Source organism: Marmota marmota, unplaced genomic scaffold, assembly GCF_001458135.2.
Source record: "Marmota marmota marmota unplaced genomic scaffold, marMar, whole genome shotgun sequence".
NCBI classification, from domain to species: domain Eukaryota; kingdom Metazoa; phylum Chordata; class Mammalia; order Rodentia; family Sciuridae; genus Marmota; species Marmota marmota.
Genome location: NW_026000272.1, coordinates 975,440 through 995,404, shown reverse-complemented (window position 1 = coordinate 995,404; position 19,965 = coordinate 975,440). Strand labels below are relative to the sequence as shown.

At 40.6% G+C, this 19,965-nt stretch overlaps 1 pseudogene; it reads left to right on the top strand.

Annotated features, from left to right (window-relative positions):
- Positions 1-79: 79 nt before the first annotated feature.
- Positions 80-19,965, top strand: part of LOC107152551 — a 21,564-nt pseudogene continuing 1,678 nt past the window's right edge.

The following is a 19,965-nucleotide window of genomic DNA, read 5'->3' as shown; positions in this document are numbered from 1 at the left end:
GCCGCTCTCGTCTGTGGGGAGCTCAGGGGTGAAGAAGGCTCCCAAGAAACTGGAAGAGATCCCCCCGGCCTCTCCGGAGATGGCGCAGATGAGGAAGCGGTGCCTGGACTACCACTACAGGGAGATGGAGGTCCTGCGGGAGGCCTTCCGAGAGTGCCTGGTCGAACTGTTTTTCTTGCAACACCTCCAGGGGAACATGATGGATTTTCTTGCTTTTAAGAAGAAGCATTATGCCCCGTTACAGGCATATCTTAGGCAGAATGATTTGGACATTGAGGAAGAGGAGGAGGAGGAGGAGGAGGAGGAGGAGGAAGGAAAGAAGGAAGAAGGAAAGAAAAGAAAAAGAAGGAGGAGAAGGAGAAGAAATGGAAAATAATCCAGAAAGTTTTGTTCATTGCTATGCCTTGGTTAAAGAGTGCTGTAGACAATTAGGGGGAAAAAGGATGAAGTACAGAGAGAAATAATAGTGCAGAAAGTATGCTGGTGGCAATGGCTAGGACTAGGCAAATATTTTATTGCTTGTGTGACATAATATACACACACATATAAAAGTATTTTGGCTGAAAACTTTTTTCCTACTAATACCAGTAGAAGTTTCTCCGAAATTATTTAATGTGCAGTTCCTTATTTTCTATTTGACATAAGAGTAGTAATATTTTAAGACAGGGCTAGAGTATTGGAATTAAGAAACAGACTGACTGTATGGGGGTCCTGGCTAGAGAGGAGACCTAAGGGGAGGGTGAAAGGGTAGCTGTAGGAGCTGAATGGTAGAGAACTAGTTTCTAGAATGGACAAACTACTGTAGTCTAATCCAGGAAGCATGATCTTGGGCCCTGCTTTGCCACCAACTCAGAATATGGTTGGACCCAATCAGCGACTTTCCCTGCTTGTGCATTGAAAAGGCAACAGACCTGTAACTATCCCCATAAATCCTACCATTCAAGTTTAAGAATTCCTGCCAGAGTCAAGGCAGTAACATCTGGCAAGATTTAGGGCAAACAAAGAGCAGACAGTAAGAAGAGAGGCAGAGAGCTCAGAGACTAAATATTCACACATACCTGAGCAAGTTTAACTGAAGGTCAGGTTAGAGTTTTCATTTCAACATCTGCTTTAATGGTAAAAACAATAGAAGTAGGTGACATTTATTGTACACAAAGAGTTAGGCTGTATTACTAAGTGTTCTAATCAATTATCTCATTTAATCCTTATAAACCCTCTAGGAAGGTGCTGTTATGGTCCCCATTTTATTGGCAAGGAAATTAATGCTCAGAGGGATTAAGTAACTTGCACAAATTCATACAACTAAGAAACAGTAAGGCTGGTATATTGAACCCTGGAGATCTTGCTCCAGAAACCACATATGTTATTTGTCTACCTGTGGCTAGAACTACAATGAAAACATTTCGAGGAAGCATAAGCATAGGAAAGGCTTTTCAGGTGGTTAAAAATAGAAGTTTTCATGTGTTCATTATTTCAGAATCCAATATTCCAAGCCCTGCTCCTTGATCCCCACTCATGACTTCAGGATTTCTTCCCACAATTTTAGAACTTTGCTTTTGGGATTAGTTCCCAGAAGGCTCTGGAATCCTAGTCCTCATAAGCTTCTGGTAAGCTTCAGTCAATCTCAGATGAAGGCTGTGAAGGATGAAGCAAAAAAGAGGACTCATGCATTTGGGGTGTATTTTGATTTTTTTTTTTTTTTGGAGGGGTGGACATGTAAATTCACTCTCCACACACAATCTTAGTGTCAAGGCCAGGTTGTGGGCCATATCTTTTGGTTCTGGAGATGGGGTTGGAGAGGGAAGGCTACATAAAGGAGACTGAAGCTTTCTTCCTTAACCCATTCCTGGCTAGATTTATGATTCGATGAATAAGATTTGTGAGAAAGGAAGGACTTTCTGAAGATACTTCAAACTCTTAACTCAATCTGTTTTTGTATGGAACCAACAAGGAAACATTTATGCACTCAATACCTTTAATTTGCTTGTCTCCTGCTATTCTGCAAAGAGCAAGCTGATGTCAAATGTTAATAGCCAATTACAGTGTAGCAAAATCCAAGACCAGAAAAAGGCTCTGCGTCATTTAGGGAAAGACGCAGGGCCGCTGCTAGCTCTTGGCACAAGAATAGAATGTGCCAGCCAGCAGGATCAAGATAAAAAGGGACCTGAATTTTCAAACCCATGATGAGTGAAGCTTTTCATTTAATAGAAATAAGCGGCGACCATTAGCTGTATGTGTCATTCTTCTCATCATTGTGTTTCCAAGGCAACTGGATTACCAGAGCGATTTGGGGAGTGTGTATTGCTCATAAACTGTGTTATCAGGAGCGGCTCCTACCCTACAATGGCCTTTGAAACTATAGAAAATATGTATTGTGCTTGTATTTTCCCAAATGCCTTCAATCCACGTTTGTATTCTCCATTGCTTTGACTGAAATGGTTGGTCAAGAATAAATCATGCTGGGCCAAATGGTCCCCTTACTTATAACTACAACTTTCATTGACACAGAGGTTACTATTTTGGTTTAGATTTCCACCCCTGGGGCTGAAGAAAAAAAAGTAACAACTAGGTAAAGAGAGACCAGATAATCCTAGATGGGTCAGAACACCGTCATTTATTATCTGACCACTCTTCCTTCCCTTCTTTCTACATCCAACTTCAAAACAAGAAGAGTTGCTACTGCTGGAGGCTTAGCTACTGGTGAGAGTAGATATTGAGAAATTCTGCCTGTCTCATCCTTTGGCATGTATCTTCCAAAGCTAATATCGCCTCCTGAGCAACAGAGGAAGTGGGGAGAGGCAATAGCATTTTGTACATAATGGTGCAAGTATGCAAAGCCCCAGGTTGCAGAAAATGAATCTGAAGAACTCTACTATGGCAGAAGATAAAGTTGAAGCAGAGACAGGTATAAGATGAAGTTGGAAGGATAGTCATTCGAAGGCTTTAGGGTAGTAGAGAAATGATCTGATTTATTGTCTAAAAAGATCACTTTGTTAAATAGAGTGGATTGTAGATTTAGAAGGGTAGACACAGAGAGTTCAGTTAGAAGGCATTCACAGAATGGCAACTGGATTACCAGAACAAGAGATGTGGTGTAGGCAAGAGATGGTGGTGGACTGGAATAGGGTGGGGTCAGCATGGTGAGAATTAAGTGGATCAGAAGATGTTTAAGGGGTACAATAGAGGGGGCTTGAAAATTCAAAGATGTCTCGAGGGAGAAAGAGGAGTCTGGAATAACTTCTAGGTTTCTGGCTTGGATAAGTGACTGCAAGATGGTGCAACTTATTGAGATGGGTGAAACTTAGGAAGGTGGTTGCCAAGTTCTTTGGTGTATCCAGAAATTATTTACAGGTAACTCAACTCCTTCATAGTTGTCATATCATTAACAACAGGTATACGTTCAATGTCCACACAAAATGACTTTCTAAAATTACTTTGAAACGTTTCCACTGAGTCTCTTACTCAAAACATCAAACCTATTTTTTCAAGCAGAACCCATTTTATTTAAAAATTATTCCTAAGTCCTGTTCTGTAATTGCTTCTAACCCAAAGGTATTAACTCCTTTATTACAACATCAACAGGATCCAAGATTGCTCATTCTGAGAATAAATTTTTATTTACCAATTCATTCCTCCCTTCATTCATTCAATGTTGAAGACAATATTTTGTGTTGGAATCTCTACTGGGCATTGGGGATTTATGTGGGCCATTATAATCATCCATTCATCCTTTCTTTCATTCTCTCTATTCCTCCATTTCATCACATTATATTGCTCAGAATATCCAAGTTCTCAGGCAGTACCAGGTAATGAATGTGGTGAGAGAAAATTGGATAGTGAGGCAGGTGGATGGAAGAAAAGATTTTAAATAAGATGAGCTGTTTAACAAAAACACATGACCCAAGAAGTTCATTCAGCTCTAGTGTTTGGACCACTGTGATAGTCACCCCATGTCAATTGCTGGTCTTTCCAATTGTTCCCAAAGCAACCAAAGGGACCTTTTAAACAGATAAAACCAATCATCTTTCTCCAATGCTTAAAAGAGTCCAGTGGTTTCCCATCACATTTCAAATAAAATCTACATACATTTCCCTCATCCCATGGGTGCCTTCCTGCCTCTACAGTCCTACCTGTTACCAAGATTCCCCTGGGTCACTCTGGTGCCCTCAAGCCTTCTTTCTGCTCTGGGAAGCCAAGATTTCTCCCCAGTGTTTGCTCATCCTACTCTCTAAGACTGGAATCTGTTCGCTGTGATCTTTTCAGAGCTATCTCTTTCTCATCATTTAGGTCTCATCTCAGATATCACCTTACTAAGGAGATATTATTCAATCACATTTATTTATTTGCTTATTATGTTTTCTGTAATAGAAAGTTCAACATGTGGTCAATTCTTTTCAGGACTGTAGCCCAAGTTCCTTCCCAGGACCTGTAGGTAATCAACACATATTTGTTAAACAAATGAAGAAGCAAATGAGAGGACCCTCATATTTACTTATCATATAACTTACCCTCATATATCTTCTGGGAGATAGTTGTTAGTACCTCTACCTCATTGATTTAAGATCGAAAGAAGTGAAACCACTTGTTCAGGCTTGGAACCCAGGTGTCAAACAGCTGTTCCACTCTGTAGTCTGATGGGAGGCAAGAGGTCTGCCTCCCCAGTCCCTCAGGCCTCACAAGAAAATTTAGTCATACTCCACCAGCCTAACTTCTTTGCCCCATCTCTTGCCAGTTCTGCCATGTCCTAAGAAGCACAGAAGTTAGTAGCCAAATCACATAGACTAGTACGCATATAGCCCAAATCCAGCCATGAATCCAGGGAATACTACCCAGTATCCTCACATTAATTTAGGGTGAGAGGTTGAAATCTGCAACTCATTGCATACCTGCTCACTTCTATTCATGTAGGATGGCTTCATTATGCCCAGAGAAATTGGTCGATAATGGAAGACTTAATCAAGTCAGTTACTTAGCTCCTTGCAGCTGGGAAAAGAAGGTGTGTGACCAAATGCAACCAAATTCAATAAAATTAGTTTGTGAGTAAGGGCATAATCCTTCATCCTGGTGGATAATTTTATAGTGGGGGCTAAACTAAATGCCAATAACCAAATGCTCAGAGCTGATGACTGGGGCCATTTGAGGTCAGTTCATCATCATATGCATACCCCTCATATTCATGCTGCGGGTGGTGGAATTCACCAGAACAGGACTTCATATTAGCCTTAGCTAAGAAAGGATTATGCCACTTCTCCATAAGCAATTTAAAACAATGGCTTATCTATTGTAAACAGCACAAATTGATTGTAAGATTGTTCTACACAATTCTGGTTTTGCCCATGGGGAGGTACCCAGCTGATTTTTTTTTTTTTTTGAGAGAGAGAGAGAGAGAGAGAATTTTTCAATATTTATTTTTCCGATTTCGGCGGACACAACATCTTTGTTTGTATGTGGTGCTGAGGATCAAACCCGGGCTGCATGCATGCCAGGTGAGCGCGCTACCACTTGAGCCACATCCCCAGCCCCCCAGGTGATTTTTAAAAAATATTTACATAAATGTATTTTAATGTCTTTTTTCAGTTTCTTTCCTTCCTTCTTCCCTTGCTTCCTCCTTCAGTCCGTGTTTGTCTCTCTCTCTTTTTCTGTCTTTTCTTCCTGCTCTTCTTATCCTGCTAAACTAGAGAAGCATTGTACAGATGGAACCTGGCTTTGCTCTGGATTGTGATGCTGGGGAACATAGGCTGTGTAAATTGGTTAAAGGCCCTGGCATGTATAGTCTTTAAAGAAAAGCAGTCAGTTTCTTTCCATTACATAATGCACATGGATTTTCACAGTAAATTAGACCCAAAGTAGTATCCTGGAGCTTTGATGTTGACTTTGTTACACAAATAAGTCCTGCTTGTAATTAAAACATTTAATTGGTAAAAGTGATAACTGTAAAAATGCTTTGTCCCTCTGCAGTCTCTTCCTCAATTGTTACCCCTTTTTTCCCAGGTTAGTCTTTGCCCAACCAGGAAGAATGAGAATCTGTAGCAGTTTGGAATCAATGGGAAGCTACTGTTATTTTGAGATAACTTCCCACCCAACATACCTGCCCTATCTTTTGTTTGGCTTATAAGTGTAAACATGCAGAGAAGGTTGCTGATCAATTTCTTAGCAGGGTAAACAAGGCTTTGTGACCTTGGCTCTCATTGACAACTTAGACTATTTTCACCACTATTTACCCAGGACTCCTGCATCTCTTTATTTGCTGCCCTCCAACTCAGATTTCAATATCTATCTCAATGTCACTTCCATTATGAATCCTTCTAGAAAACTCTGGTAGATTTAGTCCTTTCTATGTGTTCCCTTAATCCTTTGCTCATATCTCTATTATACCCAAGTATAGTATCATTGCCTGTTCCCTTATGAAGAGGAATCAGGTCTTGTTCTTTGATGTACCCTTTTTTTTCCTTGTTCTCCACCCCTACTCTAGTTCTAGCACAGTGACTATGGGAGATACTGACAAGGGAGGATGTGAGTGAAGGAATGCTCTTTTGGGGAAAGCCCTGGTTGGAAATTTTCTTGCTGACAGTGTGACTAAAAGACCAGCAGCATCAGGACACTTGGGAACATCTTAGACCCCATCCCAGACTTAGGCAGTCAGAAGTGTCATTGAACAAGATGCCCAGGTGTTTTGGTTTTGTTTTTTTGTTTTTTTCTTTTGGGGGGGGGGCGTGGTGGTTAAAATTTGTGAAGTGCTGCAAGAGTTGGTAGAAGGAGAGAATAAAAATCAAAATAGTGCAGAAAGTATTTTCTGTCACAGGGACAAGATAAAAGTAGAACAAGTTCAAATGCTCACAAACAAATGGGATGCTGGAACTGTTCAGAGTGGATTAGGAGAACAGCTTGCTGACTGATTCCTGAGGGTCTCCAGATTCTTCCAGATTATGTTTGTCCCATGAGAACCAAGCAGAGGGTGCCATGGCTATGAGGTTTCATAGCCAGTGTGCAGGTAGGTGGCATCACAATTGACTCCTTGGCTGAAGCTTACCAGCCAGTGACCCAGGCCAGCTTGCAACATAACCAAGCCCTCATGATGCATTGCCTTGCATTGAATTTCTTTGTTCCAGCCTTGCTGCAAGCCATTAAGAATACAAATTCATTTCCACTAAACTCTCAAGTTTTTGTTAATATGTTCAATTTCCTTTGAGCAAAGAGATAGTCTGACCTTATTTGAACATTACACAATGTACACATGGGTCAAAACATCACATAGCATATAATTTTATACTGTACATATGTCAATTAAAAATAAATAATTAAAAATAAGAAATTGCATCTCAACACCCTGACTATGCCCCCTTATCAATTTATGGTAGTCTTCTCAACGATTGGCCTCAATGACAAGTCTCTCCTTCTGTTCACTTTTGCACACTCACACTCCTCTGTACTTAACCTTTCTCCATCTATTTCCTCATTCTTCTTTCTCCCCCTCTCCTGTTTATTTTCCTTTCCTCTGTCTTCTTCTCCAATGCTGAAAACATTAATTGCTGAAATCCGAAGAATGAAAGATTCTTTAAATTCTGTTTTTAAACTTAATCTATGACCTATTACTTTTCCTTTTATCTAGCTTTATTGAGGTGTAATTGCTATAGAAAAACAAATTATGTACATAAATAATGTATACAATTTTGTGCATTTGGACATGTGTTTACATTTTTGTTACCATCTGCCTACCACTTCACAGAAACCACTTTTACCAATGACTTTCCAATTGTTAGGTCCATTGTCAAGCCTTAGTCTTCTTCTTACTGGATCCCTTTATAACATTGAATAGCACTGGCCACTACTTCCTGGAAATGCTGTACTCATTAGAACACTATTCTTTTTGTCTGTCAAATATTAGGTGCCTAGGGTCCTTTCTCAATTTTATAACTTTTTCCCTGGGCATTCTTCACTACCATGGTTTCAACTACCACCTCTATATTCAAGAACTCCCTCTCTCCCCACCACCTTATATCTGTAGTTCATAGCTTTCCTCAGCTCCTAATACATGTAATAGTCAATTCATCTGAAATATGTAACTGGACACTTTCACAGGCATCTCAAATGCAACAAGTCCAAAGTAAATTTCTCATCTCCCTCTTGTCTCAACGCATAGAAATCATCTCCTTCCTTGTGTTTATTGTTTCAGTGAATGACTATGTCATCCTTACTATCACCAAAGCCACGATGACAGGTGGTATCCAAATAGTCACCATATCCTGCCAATTTCCCTTTGATTAACATGTCTCAAGTAAGAAGTGGCATCACATCTCCAAAAGAGATGAGAGAAATCATGCTCCCCATGAACTGTGTATGCCTTTTGCCTTCCCATCATTCAAGTCTGATTTCAACTATTAATGCCTGAGAAAGGCCTTCCCTGTCCATCTTATATAAATTAGCTAGTATCCCTCCACTACTACCCCACACTGTATCCCCTTACTCTATTTTATTTTCCACAAGCCATCATAATTATCTAAAATGATGTTTATTTGTTGACGTGTTTATCTTCTGTCTCTGCAGATTGCATTTTCAATTTCATGGTGGCAGAAGCTAAGTCTCCTCTATTCACCACTGTTTCACCAGAGCCCATTAACTTATTCATAAGTGGCTTCTGGATGAATGAGTAAATACCCCAAATGACATAGACCTGGCATATCTATCAAGAGAGAGGCAAAGGCAAAAGGATTCCATGTTATCACAAATTTAGTAAGTATGGCAATGCAGGAATCTCAGAGAACAATGGAAAAAAATACCAAACAGGAAACCTATAATTCTAGACTCCTCATTCCCCCTCCATCAAATACACTTATCATGAATCCAGGGAGATCTTGTCCAATACTGACAGAAGCATCCCTTAAAAAGCATTTGCTGCTACAATATTGAGGAGGATATTACTCACTATGGCCCATCTTGTCCTCTTTATGAGGACACCCAGCAGCAATTCCTTTCTCATATTATTGAAAATAGTTTGCTTCTGTGAGCAACTGGTTGGTTTTTATCTTTGGAATCCTGGGGTTCATATAATGCAATTTTTCTCCTACAACTGGATGCTAAAAAATCCCAAACTAAATTGCAAGTTCAGGACCCTACAGCATGAATTGCACGTACAAACCTATCCCAGGCTCCATCTCTTTATGCTATTTTAAAATTTTCTCTTAGTACTGACATCTCAATCTTTAAAAAATTGCAGTTGTTTTAAATTTTTTTCCTAATTCCATTTTGAGCAATGAGAAATATGAAAATATAATAAAATAATCTCCAACACTTATTACACAGTACACTCTGCCCAGCTGTGGTTGGGATAGGAATCTCTTGAAAATGTAGCGAGTAGATGAATTAGGAGCTTCCAATTAGTTGGTCTGTATCTATCATTGTAGTTTGAAACCTTTATTACTCACCAAGACTGTTTTTGAGAGCCCATTCCCTTTATTTTCTGTGAAGAGAAATACAACTGTGACAACATCTGAGGGGCATTCTTAGCTTGCTGCCCTGGTCCGCACCTGGCAACCTAACATTGCAACAGTCCCATCTCCCACCCATCCCATCACCAGACAGCAAACCTAGGTTAGGCTTCCATTCTGTAGGCAATGGGGAGATATTGAAGGGTTTTAGGACAATTAGGATAAGAGATGTTACTCTGCAATGTTAGGAGCAAATAGGGAGGAATAGAATGAGAATCAGGATGATTTACTGAAAAGTTATTACAATAAGCCAGGCTAGAATTAACAAGGGCTATATCAGTCAGGGTTCAACCAGGAAAACAGAAGCCACTCTAATTTTTGATAAGAGGATAAATGTACTGCAGGGAACTGGTTACATAGGAGATAGAATTATTGAGGAACCAAATTGCATAAAATGACTCAACCCAGCAGGAAACAAAGAATGGAGAACAAAGAATGGAGCCAGGTTTTCCAGAGTCCTGATGTAAGGTAACATGGTGGAAGTGGAATCATGTAGGTTCTGTTGGTGGGAGATGAAGTTAGAGAGTTCAAGGCAGAGAAAAGAACAAAATACATATTTTGGTTTCCCCTTCCTCTCACATTACAAACTCCATCCAGGAAGTACAAGTACTTAAGCAATGCAGAGGAAGGTTGGGGAATGTCTCCGAAGGTAAAGGGCCTCTAGCAAGGTGGTCATAGTGGAGAGGATGGAGTCAACGGTTATTTCAAAGTAAAATTGACAGGAGTCATGAGTCTTTTTTCTAATGATGAGAACTATTTTATTAATCATGGTGTGGTCTTATAGGAGTGTAGAAGATGAGGCTATTTGGGCCTTGTTGAAGTGGAGATTCCTATCAAGGTGGAGGAACCTGAGAGACAAGCTCAGCTTTGAAGTTCAGAGGTCAAAATACAGAAGTGGAATGGATGATATGAGCCAGGGAGCACATGATGACAGAGATGGGAGTTGGGGTGGGGGGGTCTGAGGCACAGTCCAGAGGAGCACTCACATTTAATGGTTGGTCAGAGAAAATGGAGAGGAATCAGGCAGTGATGGAAAAATAGTCACTAGAAAGGGATGTGTGAGAACAAAAGGAGAAGGTGTTACATGGAAGAGGACTGTAGGTCTTCTATGCAGTGACTTTGGACAAACCTAGCCCTCTATTCTCCAGCATTCTTTTTCTTCCTACCATTGGCTTCTGCTTGTCTGAACACTGGCACTGTGGAGCATCCAAAAGCCTTCAGTTTGAGATTCTATAAGCTCTGATGCCTCCATTGGCAGTGCCGAACAACAGAAACTGAGCACCTCCCCCTCCGCTTTGCCAACTAGTGTGCTGGAATGTTGGTGCCACCAATATAGCACAGAAGTAGTCACAGCCTTCTGAGATCCTATCTGCTGAACCAAGTAAAGTATCTGCATGTAGATTAGTTACTCTTACACAGATGCATGTCCTGGGGGACTGAGTATGAAAATACAGATGTATGAGGCCTTAGAGAGAGCTGTGTGGCAGGTTTCACCTAGGAAGTGAAACTCAGCTAATTATTTTTTAAAAAACGAGTCTTTGAGAGGAGAATAGATGTGCAACCAGAGCCCCAGGGGCATGGAGGACAGGAAGAAGTAGGGCCAGAACTGGAGCTGGAGAAATGGATTCAAGCCAGGGCCAGTGGGAGGCCAGGAGGCAGAAGGGGGAAGCTAGGGCTGAGAATGAGATTCTGAAGGAAGGCAAGAGGTAATCTGGCCTCATTTCCATGCATTATGATTCTGACACCACACCACTGGCCTGATTTGTGATTCCTCTAGAGCTGTAAACCAATCCTAAGTCCTTACTACCCTATCTGGAGCAGGCCCTTAAATACTACCAACATATTTCCCTGTACAATCTACTTTATAACACTTTCCAGGCCTGACAAAATCTAAGCTGGTCATTTATTTATGTATTCTGAATTTCTTCTCTCAACACATGTAAGCTCCTTGAGCTACATTGTGTTTATCTATACTTCTAGTGCCCAGGACAATCTGGTACAAAATTTGTGCTCAGTAAACATTACTTGGCAAACCTGAATTTGCATTGTGATCTATACTGCAAAGCTGCGCAAACCAAGGTGCAGAAAAATGAAGTGGCTGTGCCAAGGTTACATAGCAAGGAGGCAGCCATGCTGGAGAATCAGGAGTTCTGATTCTCATCTTGACTTATGGACTATTGCACAATTGCCTCCTCACTCCCAGGCCACCTAGAGGGTAGGCCAGAGGAGAAAGAGGCTCCTGTGCAGTGGTAGGAGACAGGACTCTGAAATCCAAGATCTAAGCTCCAATCCTGCCTTTACTCCATAGTTGCTGTGTGACTTCCAGCAAGTTCTTTCATTTTCTGACTCTATTTCTGAGTGTTGCAAGCCGGACCTCTCAAGGCTAGTGGGAAAACACACTGAGTCCACAGAAGCATCCTGAGAGAAGCAAAGCCTTTCCAGCCTGTAGCCTTTGGTGCAGAGGAATTTTTGCAAGATCAAGACGGGTCCTGGATCTCCTAGAACATTCTCCTCTCAGTATTTTATAGGTCTGTGAGTACTCAAGAGCCTGTCTGGCTGCTGAACTGTGGCAATTCGTGGAGCTGACCTGGACCAGTGGGGAGAGGCTGACATGACAATTAACACAAGCTATCCAGATGGAGGAAAAATGAAGAGGGTGACATCCTCTTAGAGGCACCCATGGGCAGGTGAAACCATAGGGGAATAGTGGTGCTTTGAGAAGACTTTCGATGTAGGAGGCATTAGCAACTCAGCTTTGCCATTGATGGATTTGTTGGTGATCTTGGACAAGACCCAATTGTCCCTGGTTCCCAGTTTCCAACTTCATACAACAAGGACCTTAAAGGCACCCACCAGCCTGCCTGCTTGCCATTCATAGCTATTTGTTGATTTACACAGTGCTTTTTTAAAAAAAGAATATAGGGAAATCCACAGCTTCTCAGGTGAAGGGCTTTGGCTGGCCTAGCTGGGTCACTAGTCTAGCTGTGGAAAAGGCCCCATAGAGGAGCAGCAAGAGCACAGGCATTAGCAATTACATTGTGTCCTTTTGGGGAGACACTACATACATATGTAGTACTACATACTACACCCCTCCCATCTCATCCGCCTTTACACATGAGCAAAATCTCCTCGTCTTTGCCCTCCTTCCTGGTAAACCTATGTGGAGGAAATGACTCTTCAGTGCTCAGCGCCCATCTGTCCTCATGCTCCACGTCTGGTTCTGTGGCCCTGTTGGAAGACCCACAGCCCCAAAGGACCCACCTCCCTCTTCCCACACACCAACCTCCCCTTGCTCCTCTGTCCCCCACCGTCAGAGGACACACAAACAGACGCACACACGCCAGAGAAGGTGATTTTATTTTCACAATCTCCGTACTCTTGATGTACACTCTCTTCTGCGCAGTGACCACCTCTCTGTGGCCAGGCCTGTGGAGCCTTCAGGGAAGGTTCTGAGGTCTCAGGCCTCGCTGGTGTTACAGGTCCTCACTGCAGCAACCGCAGCAGCTACTTTCCAGGCTCTGGTCGTCCCCCTCCGGCTCCACGGTGGACTTTCTTCCTCAGCGGGAGACGGTGGCTGCCTCGGGTTGCTCCTCTCTTATTGCTATCAGCTGCGGTGGTCCGAGCTCTGGCAGCTTCTTTGTTCCTACAACGCCCTCGGCAGGGCTTTCTAGACTTTCTTGTCATCTTTCGGCCCTGGAAGGACAACAAGGAGATCACAGAGGGGCACTGGTTTGGGGGCAGACGTGGAGGAGGGTGGCAACAGGGGCTTTGTGCAGGGGGAGGTAGGGAGGGCAGTCCAGGGGCAGAAGAGCAGGACTTGGGTGGCTCAGCTCACCTTGCTTTTCTTGTACTTGGTTCGATGATGTATGCACGTCTTCTTTTGGCCGGCTTTGCTGCCAGAGTTGGAGTTTGCACAGTGTGGAATGGATGCCATGGGTCTCCTGCCCATGTTTCTGGACCAGCACCTCCAGGTAGTCTGTCCAGGCCGCTGACCTCCCTCTATTTATGGTCCCCAGGACAACAGGTGGCCACACCCTTGGGCTTTGTTGGCTCAGCAAGTCACACCCCAGGCCACACCCCTAAGCCTGCCGAGGAGGGGGAAGGGCTGAGACATCACAAAGCATCCCCATCTGTCAGGTCCATAGGGAAGGGGCCCGTGACCTGGAGGCCAGGAGAGTCAGTCTGGTTGGAGAACGGAAGGATATGCCCAGCCCCCTGGAGAGGTTTCCCAAACTGATGCAGGATGCCTCCTCATGTCCCCACGCTCAATTGTGGTGCATCACAAGGCCCAGAGAGGGCGTTTCCTTCACACCTCTCCACAGACACCCCCTGCAATGGTCCAATCTCTTTTGTTGGCCACCAGCACCTAGTTCAGGTCTGTCGCACCTGAAAGCACTCTGTGTTTAAGATTATATGGAGACATGGATCTTTCCACTTCCCCCCTAAACATTTCTCTACAACCTTGAAGACCACTTAGTTCTTGCAGGGTACTTTTCCATCCCACTTCTTTTTCCTAATGTCCACTGAGGTTTCCTAGGTTTTTAATTTTCATTCAGAAATCACTACCTTCAGTCTGGGAGACTTTAATGAACCACCAGACTTGCTTCACTGGGTATCCCAATCTTGTTTATAATCTAAGGGGCCTTGATTACCTTAGTAAGTGTAATAAGCCAATGTAGGATTTAACAGTAAAGGAGAGACAAGGCCAATATTCATAACAATGCCAGAAGTTATGCAGGATGTTTGCATGTAGGAAGCCACAACCTAAGACTGATGAATTCACAAAGCAGGGCAGGGTTTGCTGGGATTGCTCAGCATTGTACTTGAGGCTTTTTAAAAGGCCTGTAGTTTGGAAAAGGAAAAGAAAAGTCTATAGAGAAAATTCTATTAATTAAGAAAACACTTAGAACTAATTATTGAGTGTAGCAACGCCATTGCATACAAGATCATTATATTTGGATACTAGCAATGAGCAACTGGAAATTAAAACAGTATAATTTAAAATAGTAGTAGAAAATATTAATTAAAAGGGATAAACTGACAAAAGATGTAGGAGATTGAGTACATTGAGAACTATAAAACATTCCAAGGATAAATTAATGAAGATATAAATAAATGGAAATATAAATCTGTTTATTACTCACAATACTGAATATTGTTGCAATGTCAATTCTTCTCAAATGCATTGATCAATTCAATGTAGTACAATTCAGAATTCCATAAATATTTATATAGAAATCAGGAGGCTGTTTCTAACTTTCATAAAAATATGCAAGCAATCCATAAAAATAGAACAAAATATCCTACATCATTTCAACCATTATAAACTAATGATAATCAAAATAGTAATTGGAGAAATACTTCAGTAGAACAAAATAAATTTCTTCCAGGAGTAGATTCACATTTATATGCATATATAGACAACTAATTATTGGTAAAGATGTAAATGAAGATTGGAAAGAAAGAATTGTCTGAAACAACTAGATCTGGAAAAATGAACTATCCTTATGCAAAAAGTAAACTTTGATCCATACTGTGTCTATCTTCATTTACATCTGTATCTGTCAGTATAGCTACAGATATCTTCCTCTTTCTCACCACAGAAAGAGAGAAACAGAAAAGGAGACGTAAAATAAATCAGCTCATGTCTAACACATCTGAACTCTGAATAGGCCAGCAGGTCAGAAACTCACATAGGCATAGGCATTCATTTTTTTTTAGAGAGAGAGAGAGAGAGAAAGAGAGAGAGAGAATTTTTAATATTTATTTTTTTAGTTTTCGGTGGACACAATAACTTTATTTTATTTTTATGTGGTGCTGAGGATCTAACCCAGCACCCTGCGCATGCCAGGCAAGTGCACTACCGCTTGAGCCACATCCCCAGCCCCCATTCTTTTTATTTTAATATTTTATTTCATTCCCATGTATAAATTGTAAATAATAATGGTGTTTAGTGTAATATTTCAACACTTGCATACAGCATGCACTAATTAAATCTAGCCTCTACCTTTCCCAATCTCTAGTAATCACTAGTTTACATTCAGTTTGACTGTTTTGGATTCTACATGTGAGGGCCAATGTGGTACTTGCATTTCCGTGTGTGATTTATTTCCCTTANTGTCTCTTTGGTTTACTGATTCAATTTATTATATATATATATCCAGAAGTGGGATAGCAGGATCACAGAGTGGGTTTATTTTCAATTTTTTTAAACCCCCATGCTGTTCTCCATAATGGTTGTACTAATATACATTCCCACCAACAGTGTATGAGAGTTATTTTTTTTTCTCTACATCCTCACCAGCATTGGTTATTTATTTGTTTGATAATAGCCATTAAACTGGGGTGAGATTTTTATCTCATTGTAGTTTTGATTTGCATTTTCATAATGGTTGATGATGATATTGACCAATTTTTTCATATATATTTCTTGGCCACTTGTATTCATTCTTTTGAGAAGTATCTACTCACACAGCATTTCTATGTTACATAATTGTGGCAAAATTCTCTCCTCTCTAGGAAATGTCAGTTTTTGCTCTTAAGGCCTTCAACTGAATAGGTGAAGCCCACTCACATTATGGACTATAATCTCCTCTGATTGCAAATGTTAATCACATCTACAAAATACTTGTTCAACAATATTTACACTAGGGTTTTACCACATGATCAGAAACTCAACATCATTACTCATTGGAGAAATGCAAATCAAAATCACAATGAGATACCACTATCTGCCCATTAGAATGGCTAAAATTGAGGAGATTGGCCATACCATGTAACACCTAGTGATAATGTTTACTGACACAACTATTTTTGAAAATAGTTTGGCAATACAAAAATATTAAGCATGCACCTAACAAATAATGTAGTCATACTTCTCCAAATCTTTTTATATAAAAGCTCTTAAAATATAAACTCATCTATGGTGACAGAAGAAGATCAGTGATTTTTGGAGATGAGTGTGCAGGGAAGGCTAGCAGGCAGAAATTACAATGGGCTAGAAGGAAACTTTTAGATGTGAAGAATATATTCACTATTTTGACTATAACTTACAAGTTTTTATTTGAGTGATCTAAATATACAAATGATAGAGACCATGTCATTGTGTTGTCAGCAGAGGAGGCATATAACTAACTCCCAAGTTGCAATGAGCACCTCTAGCACCCAGATGGAGATTTCTAGAACCATTTATAGAAGGAAGCAGACCTCTTGAAGAAATGGCTGATGTTAGAACCAGGGCAGGGCATATAACATAAGCCTGAAGTACCATGTAGCCCTAGAAATTATGGGATGAAGAATATGTTAAAAGACACCAGTGTTTCATTCATCAAACTCCAGAGTCTTGGAAAACTGGAATGAACACAACATTTTTTTTTTCTTTTTCAACAACAACAAAATAAAAAAATGAATTGCAAGGAGAAAGAAAACTTGAGAGGTAATACACAAATTTTACAAAGCTTAAGAGGCATAACAAAGAATTACTCTATATGGACCATATTTAGATACTCATTCAAGGACACAACTTTCTTCTTAAAAGTGTATCAAAAAGTGTGTAAAACAATTGTACATTGATGGTTATTTATTTAATTTAAAAACACAAGTATTTTGTTTTACGCTTTTTTTATTAAACCGTTCTTATCTGCAGGTGTGGTGGCACATGCCTGTAATCCCAGCAATTTGGGAGGCTGTGGTAAGAGGATCTTGAGTTCAAAGCCAGCCTCAGCAACTTAGCGAGGTACTGAGCAACTCAGCAAGACCTTGTCTAAAAGTAAAATAAAATTTAAAAAAAAATGGCTGAGGATGTGGCTTAGTTGTTAAGCAGCCCTGAGTTCAATCTCTGGTACCAAAGGAGAAAAAGAATTCTTATGTTTAGGAAGTGCATATTGAATTGTTTAGAGAGGACATACTATGATGTTTTGGAGTTGCTCCACATTATTCCAGTACCTGAGAAGCAGGTAGGTGGGGAATCTAACTGGAGACAAATCTTCCATGTATTTAAGCTCAGGTATACTGGGCTCATTATATTATTCTTTCTACTATATGTTTGACGCTTTCTGTAATGAAAGGTTTGCATTATAAATAAAGCCCTTCCAGTAACTCTGACTACTTTTTAGAAATAAAATAAATAAATGATCAAATTGGCCTAAAAGGAAAATGAAATTCTAATTAAACTCTATAAACTGAAACTTTTCAAAGCTCAAGCCACCCTCAGATATTCCAGGACCAGGCAGTTTGGGAGGCCAGTTCCACTTAATGGTTAGAGAAAACTAATTACTGCCTGATTGTTGACTCTTTCATAGCATATCAAAAGTTGCCAGTAGTTCAACTCATTGTCTCAGGCCAGCTTTCCTGGATTCAAAAACCAGACAAGAACCCCCTCCCCATGATAAGAACCCTTGAGGTAAGCTCGCTTATACAGCATCAAATATCCTACATAAATTAGCAGCATATCAGATAAAGTAATGAATTAAATGAATAAATAGGCATCATTCAAGGCACGAAAATATGATGTAAACATCAGGGAAAAAACCTTTCCATTTTAGTTCCTTACATACAAAATTGATGAGAGAAAACATTTCATAATGTCAATGGTTGAGAATATGCTTTTGAAAGAAATTCACCATAAGCTCATAGTAAAAACATTTATTCAACTAATATTAAAAGGAAGCTTCCACTTGCTAAAATCACTTACATGCTTAAATGTAAAATGTTAGAAGAATTATCATTAAAGTCAGGAAGAAGGGGTAGATGTATGCTACTGCCTCTGTGTTTCAAAACAGGGCTAAGGCACAAAGCCAGAGCTGTGATCATCAGAACAAACAGAGGTATGAATATTGGGGGAAAATAAGGCAGAGTAACAATATCATTATCTATCTTGAAAATTCAAAGGAACATTCATGTGGAGTATTCAAGTGAATGAGACATCAGACCATGTGTACAGCTGATTACAATGGCAAAATTAAAATCATTGCCACACAAAAGCACTATGTAGAACAGCTAATAGACAATATGCCATTTACAATGGCAACAAAGTCCAAAAATTACCTAAAAAAAGATCCTAACAAAATGTATAAGGCCTTTATAAAGACAACTGTAAATGTGTAGTGACAGAGTCAGGAAAAAAGTGTCTGGTCTCACCAAAATAGAAGAATAAACAGTAAAAGGATGGAATCCAGGGGAAAGGAGGAGGGAAGGCACTAGGGAATGAAATTGACAAATTATGCTAGATGAATATATGAATATATCACAATTAATTCTACTTTGTGCATCATTATAATATACTCATTTAAAAACAAATAGAAGGAAGACTGAAGAAGAAGGGAATGTTGGAGGGGATGGAAGGGAAAGAGGAAGTACTGGGGAATGAAGTGGAGAAAATTATGCTACATGCATGCAGGAATATGTCAGAAAGAACCCTGCTCTTATGTATAATTATAATGCACTAATAAAAACATAACCAAAAAGGAGTCTGAAATAAATAGAGCAATATGCCATAGTCATTGAGGGGAACAGAATAATGTAAAAGTCCTGAATTTCCTTAAATTCCTTACATTTTTGTGCCTTACCTGTAGTTGCCAAAATGAGAGTCAATTATGGGCTACTGCCTTGTTTTTCCAAAATCAACCCTGAAAAACGGTGTGTGTATGTGAGAGTGCGCACTCATAGGGATGGAGATAGATAGATAGAAAGATTTTTTTAAGGTTAGCTTCTTTTTAAAATATTTTTATTAGTTATTAGTGGACCTTTATTTATTTGTTTATATGTGGTGCTGAGAATCAAGCCCAGTGATTCACACATCTCAGGCAAGCATTCTACCACCTAGCCCCAGCCCCAGCCCAGATAGATAGCTATTGATAAAACATTTAAGAAATAAACATGTGAAAGCCCTGGAGGAGACTGAAGAATGTGTGTGTTTGGAGATGGGCTTGCAGCAGGGAGGTTGCTGAGGGCCTGTGACCTGCATAGGTGGCATATGACAGGATGAGGGGGAGAACAGTTTCCAAGCTGCTGCTGCAAGTTCCCTGCACAATCTGAGGCAGTACATCACACCACAGGTGCCAGGAACCCAGGGATAGCAGGAGAATGGAGACTGGCCAGGCACAGTGAAACATGCCTGCAGTCCCAGCGGTTTGGGAGGCTAAGGCAGGAGAACCATGAGTCCAAAGCCAGCTTCAGCAATTTAGTGAGGCCCTAAGTAACTTAGTGAGGCCCTGTTTCAAAATATAAAAAAATGGCTGGGTATGTTGCTCAGTGTGGTTAAATGCCCCTGGGTTCAATCCCTTGTGCGCGCCCTGGAATTCTGTCCCCCATACCCCCATGCCATACAGTCCAGAGGACTTCCCAGGATAGTTTGGACATCCTCCCTCTGTGGTAGGGCCTCCTCAGTCCACCCTCAGCTGTCACTTTGACCCTAATAGAACCTGGTCCCTATGCACTCCCTGCTCATCTCAGGCCAAAGTAATAATTAGTTAATTCCCAC